The sequence below is a fragment of the Balearica regulorum genome, chromosome 1 (assembly GCF_011004875.1).
Source record: "Balearica regulorum gibbericeps isolate bBalReg1 chromosome 1, bBalReg1.pri, whole genome shotgun sequence".
Lineage (NCBI taxonomy): Eukaryota > Metazoa > Chordata > Aves > Gruiformes > Gruidae > Balearica > Balearica regulorum.
Window position 1 is genome coordinate 7,759,301 of NC_046184.1, and position 11,531 is coordinate 7,770,831.

Here is an 11,531-nt window from a genome sequence, read left to right on the forward strand (position 1 = left end):
CCTAAATTAGTTTGTGTACCTTTTTTTTTTTTTTTTACAGTCAAGAGTGCTTTTGCCCGTTGCCTGTAGAAGAAGCACCCAGGCTTTTACAGTTATGACTACCGATAACTGAAAACACAGCTCCCGATCATCATCTTGTGTTTTAAGTGTAGTCAGGCTGTGTTATGACAAGGAGAAAAGTATGTGATACTTGCATACGCCCACTCGAACAGATGCAAATGCAGATCTTCCCTTGGTCTCGTCAGAGTACCCAGGAGAATCCCGTTGGCTCCAGTAATATTGACTGACCCTATCACTTGGAATGACGAAATAAAATTAGTAAGAGGAAAGCAAGCTGAGTATTAACAATAGCGATTTGTATCCTAACTGTCATCGTAGGCGCAGTCAGACCTGAATTCTCTCGTGCAAGGTGCTGTGTGGAGAGGATAGCCGGTTCTGAAAAAAAGCAAAATCAGGAAATGGGCTTAATGGTGAAGCAATATCAGAAAATATGCCTAATGGTAAAATTTATTAGACTCTGGAAAATTAAATTCATGAGGGAGGTTATGGAAACCTCACAGATTGGGTAAGGGTGTAATTTTCTATTAAATTGCTAAGTGGAAAATCCCAGAGGCAATCAATATGCTACTTTTGGAATTTTCCTAAACTTCGCTGTAAGACTTTGTGAAAGGAAACTGGGCTAACGTACTATTTAAAATCCTGCATTATATATTTTTGGGAGGATGCTGAAGCAGCAAAGGTAGATGGATGTCATCTGCTGTTTGCTAAATTGTGTGGGTCCAATTAATCTCTGGTACAGCGCAGTAAAATCAGGTCTGAAATGCAGCAGCAGCATGCCTAAATTTTATGTACAAAAAGAGTATTTTCTCTCTTTTTTTTTTCCCTCCCCTGCTGATTCCTGTCTGCTAACTTTATTTACAATACTTAGAACATTGCTGAAACTGTTGTGTTTGACTCTCATCCTTCCTGGGACAATAGGATAATTTTTATAAAGCATAAGGCCTTCATTTACTGTTCCACTCACATGATAGGCTTTATCTTGCATTGGCGCAAGGAATGTGCTATAAAAATGAAAAGGTCTTTTCTGTTTTCCTCTGTTACTCAATTTTGTGAAACATTTTGGGGTATCATTCATGAAAAAGTGATGGCAGTGTTTCATCAACTGCTCTTTTTCTCCTTTTAGTTCTTCCTTCTCTGAGTGGGATTTTTTTGGCTTAAAGGGACACTCATGATACGAAATGACATTTTGGTCTGAACTCTGCACGCTGCAGTTTCAAGTAACATTTTATGAGAGTTAGCACATCCCCTTTTTAGTAGTATTTCCCTTTTTCTTCATGTGAATTAGAGATTCACTCTTTTCTACATGCAGAATAAGCCCGATCCTGCAAGCAAACCTCATGATGGTTACTTAGATGAGTAAATCTTGCGATTTTCATTCATGGAAGTATTAGTCAGTTAGGGTACCGAGGCCCCGATCCTGTCATCTCATCTGCATAAAAGTGAATTAGAAACTAGGACAAGGTGACTTTAGGTCAAAGTCTTCTAGTTATCCACACAACACGTAGGAGGATCCGGTAGCTGAAAACCAAGCTTTCTCTCCTGTACTGCTAATGTTTCTGAGCCGTGACTTGGAAAAAGCTACTTTGAGAACTCAAAGGCTGCCGTGTACAGTAAGTTGTGAGCCCGTCGGGGGGAATTTTGGGGTGGGTATCCCGCAACTGCACTGGGACTGTCTGCTCATTTGTCACGGGCCACTGTGGCATTCTAGCTGGAGAAACCCGGCGATGAAAGTCGTCTTTATTCCGTTAGAATGGCTGCCTTGTGTCACCCCAGATAGTCGCCGGCTGCATCGTGGTGGCAGCCAAGTGACTTAGGATATAAGTGCACTGGCTCCGAGGGGCAGTCAGCTTTTAATTCCATCTTATTTCAGTGAATATCTCTGTATTGGATTATTATTATTACACATTAAGAACCTCTAGTTCTTTTTTTCTGGTGAAAATACAGAAAATTCAGAGCATTTTGTATATATTCATGAATAGTCTCAAAGTATTTCCTCAATCAAACCATTAATTGAGTAATGTGTTTTTCAAAATGCCATGAAATTAGCTAATAAGGGCTTTATCTTGCAACATATCCCAGGTCAGTATGATTATCCCTGACTATTTCCTAGTTACCATTTTATTATGCTGCAAGTTACTTTCAAAATATTCCAACTGATGTTAGTTTTCCCAACAGTTTTCTGGTATGTAAAATGCCTTTTTTTTTTTTTTCAGATGCTAGATCATGAGCTAACCAATTAAATAGAATTAATCTATTAATACTTCAGTATTAACAGCAACAGTGCTCTTCACATCAGGATGTCCCAGACTTTTTTCTTCGCTTCCAGGCTCAAAGGTGTGTCCAGTTAATTACAATATTATGATTATTGTTCAGAAAGTAGGATGATGTAGGACAAAGAAGACCGAAGAATTCTAGAGCTGAGGAGAATTACAGGGGTGTACAGAGAGCTCCTTCAGCTTTTCAGTTGGAAAAATTATAAGACTGGAAAAAGTCTCGCAAACTCGATGATTTGATCTGAGGCTTTAAGTCTAATGTCAAGGAATCCATGCGAGGCCAGGTGAAGTAGGAAGAGCTGCCGACAGGCATATTAATTAATAGCGCCATGATTACTACTCATCTTGGAGCCTGAAGAAGTTCAGTGTGGTATTAGGAAGCCGGAGAAGGGTGAAGAGGTAAATTGGAGATCAGGAGCTGCATAGGTGACAGGTTAATAGGTTAGCTATTTTGGTTAGTTACATGTAATGAATGTCACTGAGGATTTTATGAACTGCGGTAGCGTTTTCCCCTCGCTGGTTTCCAGTGATGTTTTTGTAGTCATAAAAAATATGTACTCCCAGTACTCCCACCTGGAGTACTGCGTCCAGCTCTGGGGTCCCCAGCACAAGAAGGACATGGAGCTGTTGGAGAGAGTCCAGAGGAAGCTGTGAAGATGATCAGAGGGCTGGAGCACCTCTCCTATGAGGACAGGCTGAGAGAGTTGGGGTTGTTCAGCCTGGAGAAGAGAAGGCTCTGGGGAGACTTTAGAGCAGCCTGCCAGTACCTGAAGGGGCTACAGGAAAGCTGGAGAGGGACTGTTTACAAGGGCATTTAGGGATGGGACAATGAGTAATGGCTTTAAGCTGAAGGAGGGGAGATTTAGATTAGATGTTAGAAAGAAATTCTTTACTGTGAGGGTGGTGAGGCCCTGGCACAGGTTGCCCAGAGAAGCTGTGGATGCCCCATCCCTGGCAGTGTTCAAGGCCAGGTTGGATGGGGCTTTGGGCAACCTGGTCTAGTGGAGGGTGCCCCTGCCCATGGCAGGGGGGTTGGAACTAGATGGGCTTTGAGGTCCCTTCCAACCCAAACCAGTCAGTGATTCTATGTAGGCAATACTTTTTCTCAGCTCCCAACTTGACAATAGGCGTTGTGGATGCTGCGCTGTCTTCCTACAAACCTTCTCTTTCAGAGGCTTTCATGTTGGCGTATCCAAGGACTGGGTCATTACAGAGGTAGGTTTCTGGATGTCCTGAAGAAGTCTCAGCTAGGAGTGCAGTTTAACTTGTTTTCTCATCCCCCTTAAGTTTTCCTGTACCATTTCAGTTACAGTACTTGACATCTGATTATGTCTCTAGCCTTTCTGTTTACTTTGGGACACTATTTTGAAATGGTTTCTTGTCCATTCTGCTGCTTGTTAATCTTCCTCATATAAATTTACAAGAAAAAACTACAGGATGGACCAATGTTTTCATCTGTTTGCCAGCTCAGGGAGACCAAAACATTCCAGAACTGTTTCAACAATAAAGAATATAACTGAATCTATGTACAAAGTGTTCTTTGTGTGTGTGGTTACAAACCCTCTGTATTATTTCCATATCAGAATGCAAACCCATTTTGACTGTAAGGCTGGGCTTTTCCTCTCCTCTGTTGTTTTCTGTGTAGCCTGGACTAAGGCTGGAAGGAAGGGCAGTATAGTCTAAGAGTCAAAAGTTTGCTGGTCATCCACTCTGATCAAATACTTGGAGGATAATTGGATATTAAGGTATTAACTCTTCCCTAGGACAAACCAGTTTTCAGATTTGAATTGGGTGGGGAGACTGAGGTGTCTAAGCAACAGATGTGGTTGGAGGATAAAGAAGAAAAGGTCTCAACAATGCTTTTATGAAAGCTAATGTGGAAGAGTAAAAAAAGTCTGCCCATGTACATGCATGTCCTCTGTTTCTCCACAACATGGAGAAATCATGAGCTGCACAGATTTTGCCCTGCTTCCGACTTACAACCCAAGATGCTTCAAGGGAACTGAGGGAACTGCGAGTAGGGCTCGTTATTTTGCCTAGAACTCTTTTTTGTGCTATAGAAAGAATAATAGTGCTTAGAAATCTTAGTCTGGATGTGCCTTTGCATCGCTACTACCTCTGTCTAAAGAGATGAAGTGTAAAGCCAGGCTGGCATTTTAGGAAAGGGCATGTTTGAGGTTTGGGTAGTTCAGGAGTTGACGTTAACCGTGGGAGCCTGACCACAGCTAGGGTAAGCGAGCCCGTTTCTGATGAACTCTACAGCCACAAATTGCGGCAAGCTCAGCTCAGGGTCCAGCAGCCCAGTGCGTCCCCTGGTAGGAAAAGTTCAAAGAGGGTCATGCTACTAATCATACCTCCGCTTTTGTGTCAGTTTGCTTCAGACACAGCAGCTGAAGGCAGATATAAGAGCACAGCCACGGAAAGAGTGAATCACTGGAGCTATGGACAGAAAATGAATGCAGAATCAGCTGCGGGAACAATAGCGTTTAGCAACGTTAGACAGCTCTGTGGGGCTGCGGGATGAAGAAGCCCAGACAACAACCATCCTCCGTTAAGTTCTGACTGAGACTGATGTGGGACATTACGCAGTGCCTCCCCAGCCCAGCCTTCTCGCTGTTCCCAGCTTGCCACAGGGAGCTGCTCTATGTCTCCATTCCGCCTTGATCCTCTTCCATTTCTCCTGCCACACATTAGTAAATGCACTTGCACTAAAATCAATGGGAGTTTGAAAACTAAAAGTAATGTGTGCTTTGGTATGCTACTAATCCACTTATTTGGATCCTCTTACTGCTCCTCTGGGCTACCCTGATCCTCTCTATCAGCCCACCCAGCTGCTCTGATCTGCTCTCTAAACTTCTGCTGTGGCTATATTAGCATCCCTGTCAACTCACAGGGCTGCTGCCTTGATGCCTTCAATCCCCTCTCCCAACGAGAGTCTCTACTAAATTATAATCCTTGTAGCTCAGAATACTGATGCAAGCTAAAATAAATTCATGAAAAGTTGCTGCAGCTCCTACTAAGATGTTCTATTTCCCTAAATGTTTTCAAACAGTACTTACATTTCAGGCTGGAGAAGTATCTTAAGACACGTTCATAACCACCTGCCTGCTTTTCAGTTCTAAAAAAAAAGAAATTTCCTTGCAAGGTACAATGTAGTTCAAAATCTACTCACACGTGCACTTTTTAAAGAGAGATTATGTGAATTTAATATCTGTGTCAGGCTGGAGACTGACAACATCTGAAAACGATGCTTTTATTCAGCAGTAAGATATATGCAGCAGTGTTTTCATTAATGTGCTCCGCCCCCCCCAGATTTACCCTCGGAGATGTGTAGATATTGAAGACTCCATCATGCATTCAATCCCTGACCTCTCTGCTGAGGCAGCCAATGCACCCAAACGAGTATTTTCTCTGAGATGGACACATCCTGTGGGGATCAAACTGACAACATAGAAGTATGATCATTTAGTAACAACTTTGAGAGATTTCTTGTCTGGGTTGAATAGAAGCTAATGAACTCAAACTTAGAAGTACAATACTTTACGCTCAACCATTTATCTTCTATGTACACATAAAAATAGAAGAAAAATAGACATTTTTATGAGCTTTTCTATCATCCAGTGAGATCTTTCTGGCATTTTTGGGGGGGTCTCTGTTGTGTTTATTCACCTATAATGTGAATACAGCTAAAATGTCTCCAAAACAAGGGTTATGAAGTATAGACCTTGCTTTGGGGAAGGCTGAGGAGAGAGACAATCATATGGATCTAAACCCTCAGTGCATGGCATTTGACAAACCAGTCTGCATTTGCAGGGATTAGTCCTGTTTCTGCATCTTTCCTAGCAGGAGTTTGCTGCTTGGTTATCTGTAGTGCAAACTGATGCTCAAAGTATGTTCCCTGCATAACGTGGTTTGCCCTGTAGTGCTGAAAGGCTAGAAAGAACATCTACAGAAATAACAACAACAACAAAAAAAAAGCATGATCATTTTCCTGCAAAGTGTTTTGAATTCTTTAACAGTCACAAATGGTCACTGCTGTCAAAAGAGCATGGTCTCCCTAGTGACATCTTGGGAGTGATTCATTAGGTGCTCTGATGACACAGTGCCATAAGCTGAGTTACCAATGCTGTTTTCTGAAGGAACAAAATTTTCCTCAGATAACTCCTGTACCAGCCAGTTTGACAACAATTAGCTGTTCTTAAATGTAAAACTTTTTTAGAAGCAATAATGACTTTTTACACCACCTCAGTTTTCCAGGTAATAAAGCTGCTGGGATAGGAATTGACCTATGCATCCTTTAGACAACCTAAACAATTGACCTAAATATTCCTTTCTCAAAACCAGAGCATAATTATCATTCAAACAGTTATTTCAAGCATGTTTCTAAAAGCCATGCTAGCCTTACTAACCAGTAACATCCATATGTATGTCACTACTTTCCTAAGCATTTTAACGGTGCATTACACGTTCCTGGCAGACCGGAACTATGGGGGTTGACTTACCATGAAAACTAATCAAGCAATACTTTAAAAAGCAAACCAAACCAAATTAAAATGCCACCTGCTTCTTTTACCCCTAATGATGCATGAGTATCATACACTTTTGAAGCCTTCTCTTGGCTAGAAAGGCCAGGAACTTTTTTTTTTCTGCCACTGCCTCACCTGTGAGCTTTTCTTGTCTTTGCTGGTGACTTTTGGACACCCATGGTGGAGTGCTACCACCCACTACTTCTTCCATCTTCGCTCTGGCTGAGTGTTTCTCGGTCTGTGACCTCCTGGTGATTGTGTGCTACTGCTTAGTCAGTTCTGAAAGGTAAATACGAAATAGCAAGCCTAGTATGAGTGGTTTAAATTCACATTATGGAGGGGATGGCCACATCCCCAGTGCAAGAATTGTAGGGAAGTCCAGTTTGCAAACCTTAGCAGAAGTGCTACCAGCAAAAACTGTCGCACATGCGAAGGTGACCTGTGGATGTGACACGCTGGAGCTACCTGTAAACAAACTAAATAAATGTGGAGGCAGAGCATGGGGAACTGGGTGGGTTAATCCCTTCCACAAAGTTAAGGACTGCTTTAATAACTGAAGAAAAGAGTGAGACTGGATGTGGAGCTCCCTTTGCCAAAAGTGGACATATTTAGTCACGGTATAAAGGCAATTTTATCAAATTTCTTTTTTGTTATAGTATTTTGAAGATGAATAAAAGGAACCATGTACCTATCTGAAAAAGGTTTCCAAGACTGATCTGTGCCCTGCATTACTTGAAATGAGCTCTTCTGCAATCTCGGTCAGCTGTACGGCACCAGTTCTGCCTCCTGTGTGCAAGGGAAAGCATACGCTGGCTGAGCCGGGGTTTTCCCCTGGTTTAATATCAAATGGAAAGTGAAACTGGATACTCATAAAGTATTGAATACAACCTGAAAGCAGCTAAATATAAACTGAGTACAACAACCGAGCGCAACCGAAATCATTCTGATCAGCTTTAGCACTTTGGCAAATAGATGACATCTGGGTCTTTGGGTGAAACGACGTATTTCTGAGCTGCCATCAATAATATTCCTCTAAGTTGACAGTTGGCTTGCAGCAGATAAAGCTGAGCGATCACTTCATCATTGAGAAATTGGAATGAAACACCTCATGTGTGTTTTAAGCTTCTATTTCTATTACTTACAAGGCTCTTATAAATGTTCCAAGATTTCAAGTAACTTCTAGATTTCCCTTTTCAGTCTTGATTTCATATGGAATATTGTGAAGCAAATTACTTCAAAGTAGCTTTGTGGTTAACTCCGTGGGGTTGTTCCAGAGGTCTGTGGAAACCTGGATCTAGCAAAAACATGGGTAAAACTATTGCTTCCAGACTCAAGCTCAGTTACAGTGAGCTCTCAAGACTCTGCAAGTGGTTTTGGGAGAGCTTAACGGCCTGGCTAGAGCCCTGACAGCAAATATAACATTTATTAATCACACGTGAGACAGAAATGTGCAGCCGTTGTGGTACCAAACCAGCAGCATTGCTCTGAAAAGCCAAACAGGAGCAGTAGAAAACAAATACTCAAACTAAGAATTTATAGCAGTGATCTAATCGACTCTAATAAGTAGAGTAATGCCATATATAATAAATTGATAGTTTGATATACAGCTTGGAAAAGCATCCATTTCACATGTTAAAAATATCTTAAGCACTGATTTCATCAAAAGGATCACTGGATGGATGAGGGACCGGCACAGGGAAGCAACTGTCCGCTTTCATAACACACTGCTAAGCAGTTTCCACAGTCTAAGGCCTCCCCAGAGCAAGGGGGACTCAGAGAAACTCTCCTGTGGTGCCGAGGAACAGTTTCCACTGCGTGGTCCAAGGAGCAGAGCTCACAGTGTGAGCTTTCATGTGTGCCATGAGTTTGTCTGGTAAGGGGAGCTCCAGATATCCACCCTACGACCAAGCAGCGTGTGTGAATGGAATCAGTCAAAGGACAAGAGATTCGTAACGAAGCAGGCAGGGACCGTAGCGAATTGCCAGTACAGATATACCCTCGGGAAGACATTCTGAGGAATAGAGGAGCTTTGAACAGAATCCAGCCCAGACTTGACCCAACGATTCATGTCCCTCAGAAAATGTTGCCCTGACCCCAAGGCAAAGAGGAGTCAAACAGACTTGCCATCTGGGAAATGAGAGAGCAAGCTGGAGTGGATCTCCCCGTGAGTTGTCAGTGAAAGAAGGCACCACTGCTTCTTACACATCAGATTTTCTAATTCCTTCAAAAAAGAGAAGTCTTGAGGAGATGTATGACACCAAATATTTTTCCCCCCTTTCCTTCTTCAGGGAGATATTAGTGAATGCTCTCAGAAAAACAGAGCCGACGTATATACATATTTGCATACATACAGCAACTCTTTTGGGAGATGTTGTACTTTGTAGATTGCCACTTCGCTTCCACAGGACAAGACAACTAGGGGATTTACATTAAAGGATGTTTTGATTTGGAGACAAGAGAGCACAGAATCAGGAGTACCGGAAGAAGGGCATCAAATCAACTGTGGAGGGTTGTGTCATCGTTAGGGAACTTTTAGACACCTTTTAGAGGTACAGCATTATTTTCGAACCTAGCCAAACTTGGTTTTACCAACATAAACTGTTCAGATGCTTTCGTTGGCGTTATACCCCTCCCTGCCACTTTGTTGGTTTAATTTTTATAAACTGGAAAATCTTTGGTCTAGGTAGCACCTCAGAGTAACGGCACCATCCTTGTGAATACTGTGTGTGAACTGGCTTTCCTCCTTCATTCTGCACTCTCTAATTGAGATATAATGTCAAACCAGAGCAGGAAATGAAGCAAGGTCTAAGGTTATGTCTACGCTACAGTTAATTGAGGGGGCAGCTGGCACTCAGACATGAGCATCCGGATTCGTTTCCCATAAAGTCCTCTACAGAGTATTCTTACAGCCTCAGGATTTATGCCCTTACCCAAGTGTGGGCACATCCCCCTGGACCTCTCTACTGAGACCTTCTTGGATCCTTTCACCGTCAGATGTGCAATAATTTCCTTTTAGGAGAACTATGAAAAAGTGTAGGAGGACTGTTCCTGCTTCCTGCAAAGCGATTGCATTCAAGCCTGAGGTAAAGGAGGGCACAATTTCTAAATCCATACCCCTCCAGCCTGGGTTTAAAAAACACCCGTAAACCAACAGGCCATTTTCTGCAAGAAAGAGCCATGGTGCACGTCTCAGATTATCTAACAGAGGTGAAAAGCCAGTTGTGGTTACAGCCCCCCAAAATAGCTACTGGAGCACTGGGGAAAGGCAAAGAAAAAATCTAGGAGAACCTACAGGTGAAAAAAGCCTGGCAGAGCTACGGAGGCAGAAGCTGCCACGTGCCATAGCATGAGGCTGGAGAAGACAGAGGTGCTGCCACCAGCCAGGCTGCTTCTAAGCAAAACAGAGGAGCTGAAGTTACAGCAACTTCCACCCTTCACTGTTCAGTGGCCTCTGTTTCCAGCAAAGGCCTGATGAATTTAAGCATAGTGAGTACTGGTTGTTCTTACCCATTCTTCAAAGCTTTTTCTGGACCTCTTGGACTTTACAAGCCACAGGATGGAAAATGCTGGACAAAAGCAGGTAAATAAACAAGACATTAAATTCAGAGTTCAGCCTCTCTTTGTGTTAACCTGTGTCACAAATGCCATGTGCCTGTGACAAGGACTCAAGCTAACGAAGGCAGTAGTTTTTACTTCCAGGATACGCACATTAAGCCCCCACTTTGGAGCTCAGATCCTGCCAGCTACCTCAGTCCTCTAGGAAGCAGAAACCAGGCACCACACTTAAATCCCAAGGCGCTGTCTCAGGTGCATGGACAGCACAGGGACAGGGAGCACAAATCCTTCCCATCTCCAGGGTGATTTTTAATACCAGCATCTAGGGACGGAGTGGGGTACTTGTGAGTGCCCTGCAATTAAACCCTACACTGTTCGCTGGTGTAGTTTCACCTGAGGGCATCCTGGAGTCAGCGAAACAATTCTGATTTCCCTCAGGGCGTTGTTAAGGCTCCTGCAGTGAACAAGCGAACCGGCTGGTGGCAGGGAGCAGCCAAGAAGGCGTCCTGCCCTCCCGTGCCACAGCCGCACCCTTGTATGGCCAGGCCCACACGCTCCTTGGGGCTGGTGACAGCCTCGTGGAATCGTTTAGGTTGGAAAAGACCTTTGAGATCATCCAGTCCAACTGCGAACCTAGCACTGCCAAGGCCACCACTAAACCGTGTCCCCAAGCACCACATCTACACGGCTTTTAAATACCTCCAGGGATGGTGACTCCACCACTTCCCTGGGCAGCCTGTTCCAGTGACTGACAGCCCTTTCGGTGAAGAAATGTTTCCCGACATCCAGTCTAAACCTTCCCCGGCACAACTGGAGGCCATTCCCTCCCATCCCGTCACTTGTTACTTGGGAGAAGACACCGACCCCCACCCTGCCATCCCCGGGCCCAGTGACTAGCCCCAGGCCCTCGCCAGCCCCAGTGACCAGCCCCAGGCCCTCCTCGGAGCCCAAAGAGCTCCCCCTGCGCACACTCACGGTGTCGCACTGTCGCGCACTGTCGCCCACTGTCACCGCACTATTGCCACCCCCCCCGGCGCTCCTCCCAGCCACCAGGCGGCGCTGTGTGCGTGCGTGCAAGCATGGCTTTGCGGCCCGACAGACCGGAAGTGACGTTATT

General features: G+C 43.9%; 1 long non-coding RNA gene across 4 annotated transcripts; it reads right to left on the reverse strand.

Annotated features, from left to right (window-relative positions):
- Nucleotides 1–315: 315 nt before the first annotated feature.
- On the reverse strand, nucleotides 316–11,509 carry LOC142604120 (uncharacterized). Of its 4 annotated transcripts, none has more exons than XR_012838037.1 (6): nucleotides 11,390–11,509; nucleotides 10,367–10,425; nucleotides 6,995–7,138; nucleotides 5,393–5,451; nucleotides 4,688–4,772; nucleotides 334–435 (listed from the first exon to the last, which is right to left on the reverse strand). It is a non-coding gene; the product is annotated as an uncharacterized LOC142604120 (long non-coding RNA). The 4 variants fall into 4 exon arrangements; XR_012838032.1 differs by lacking the exon at nucleotides 334–435 and adding an exon at nucleotides 1,631–2,751; XR_012838036.1 differs by lacking the exon at nucleotides 334–435 and adding an exon at nucleotides 1,631–2,751 and having other exon boundaries at nucleotides 4,688–5,013.
- Nucleotides 11,510–11,531: the final 22 nt, after the last annotated feature.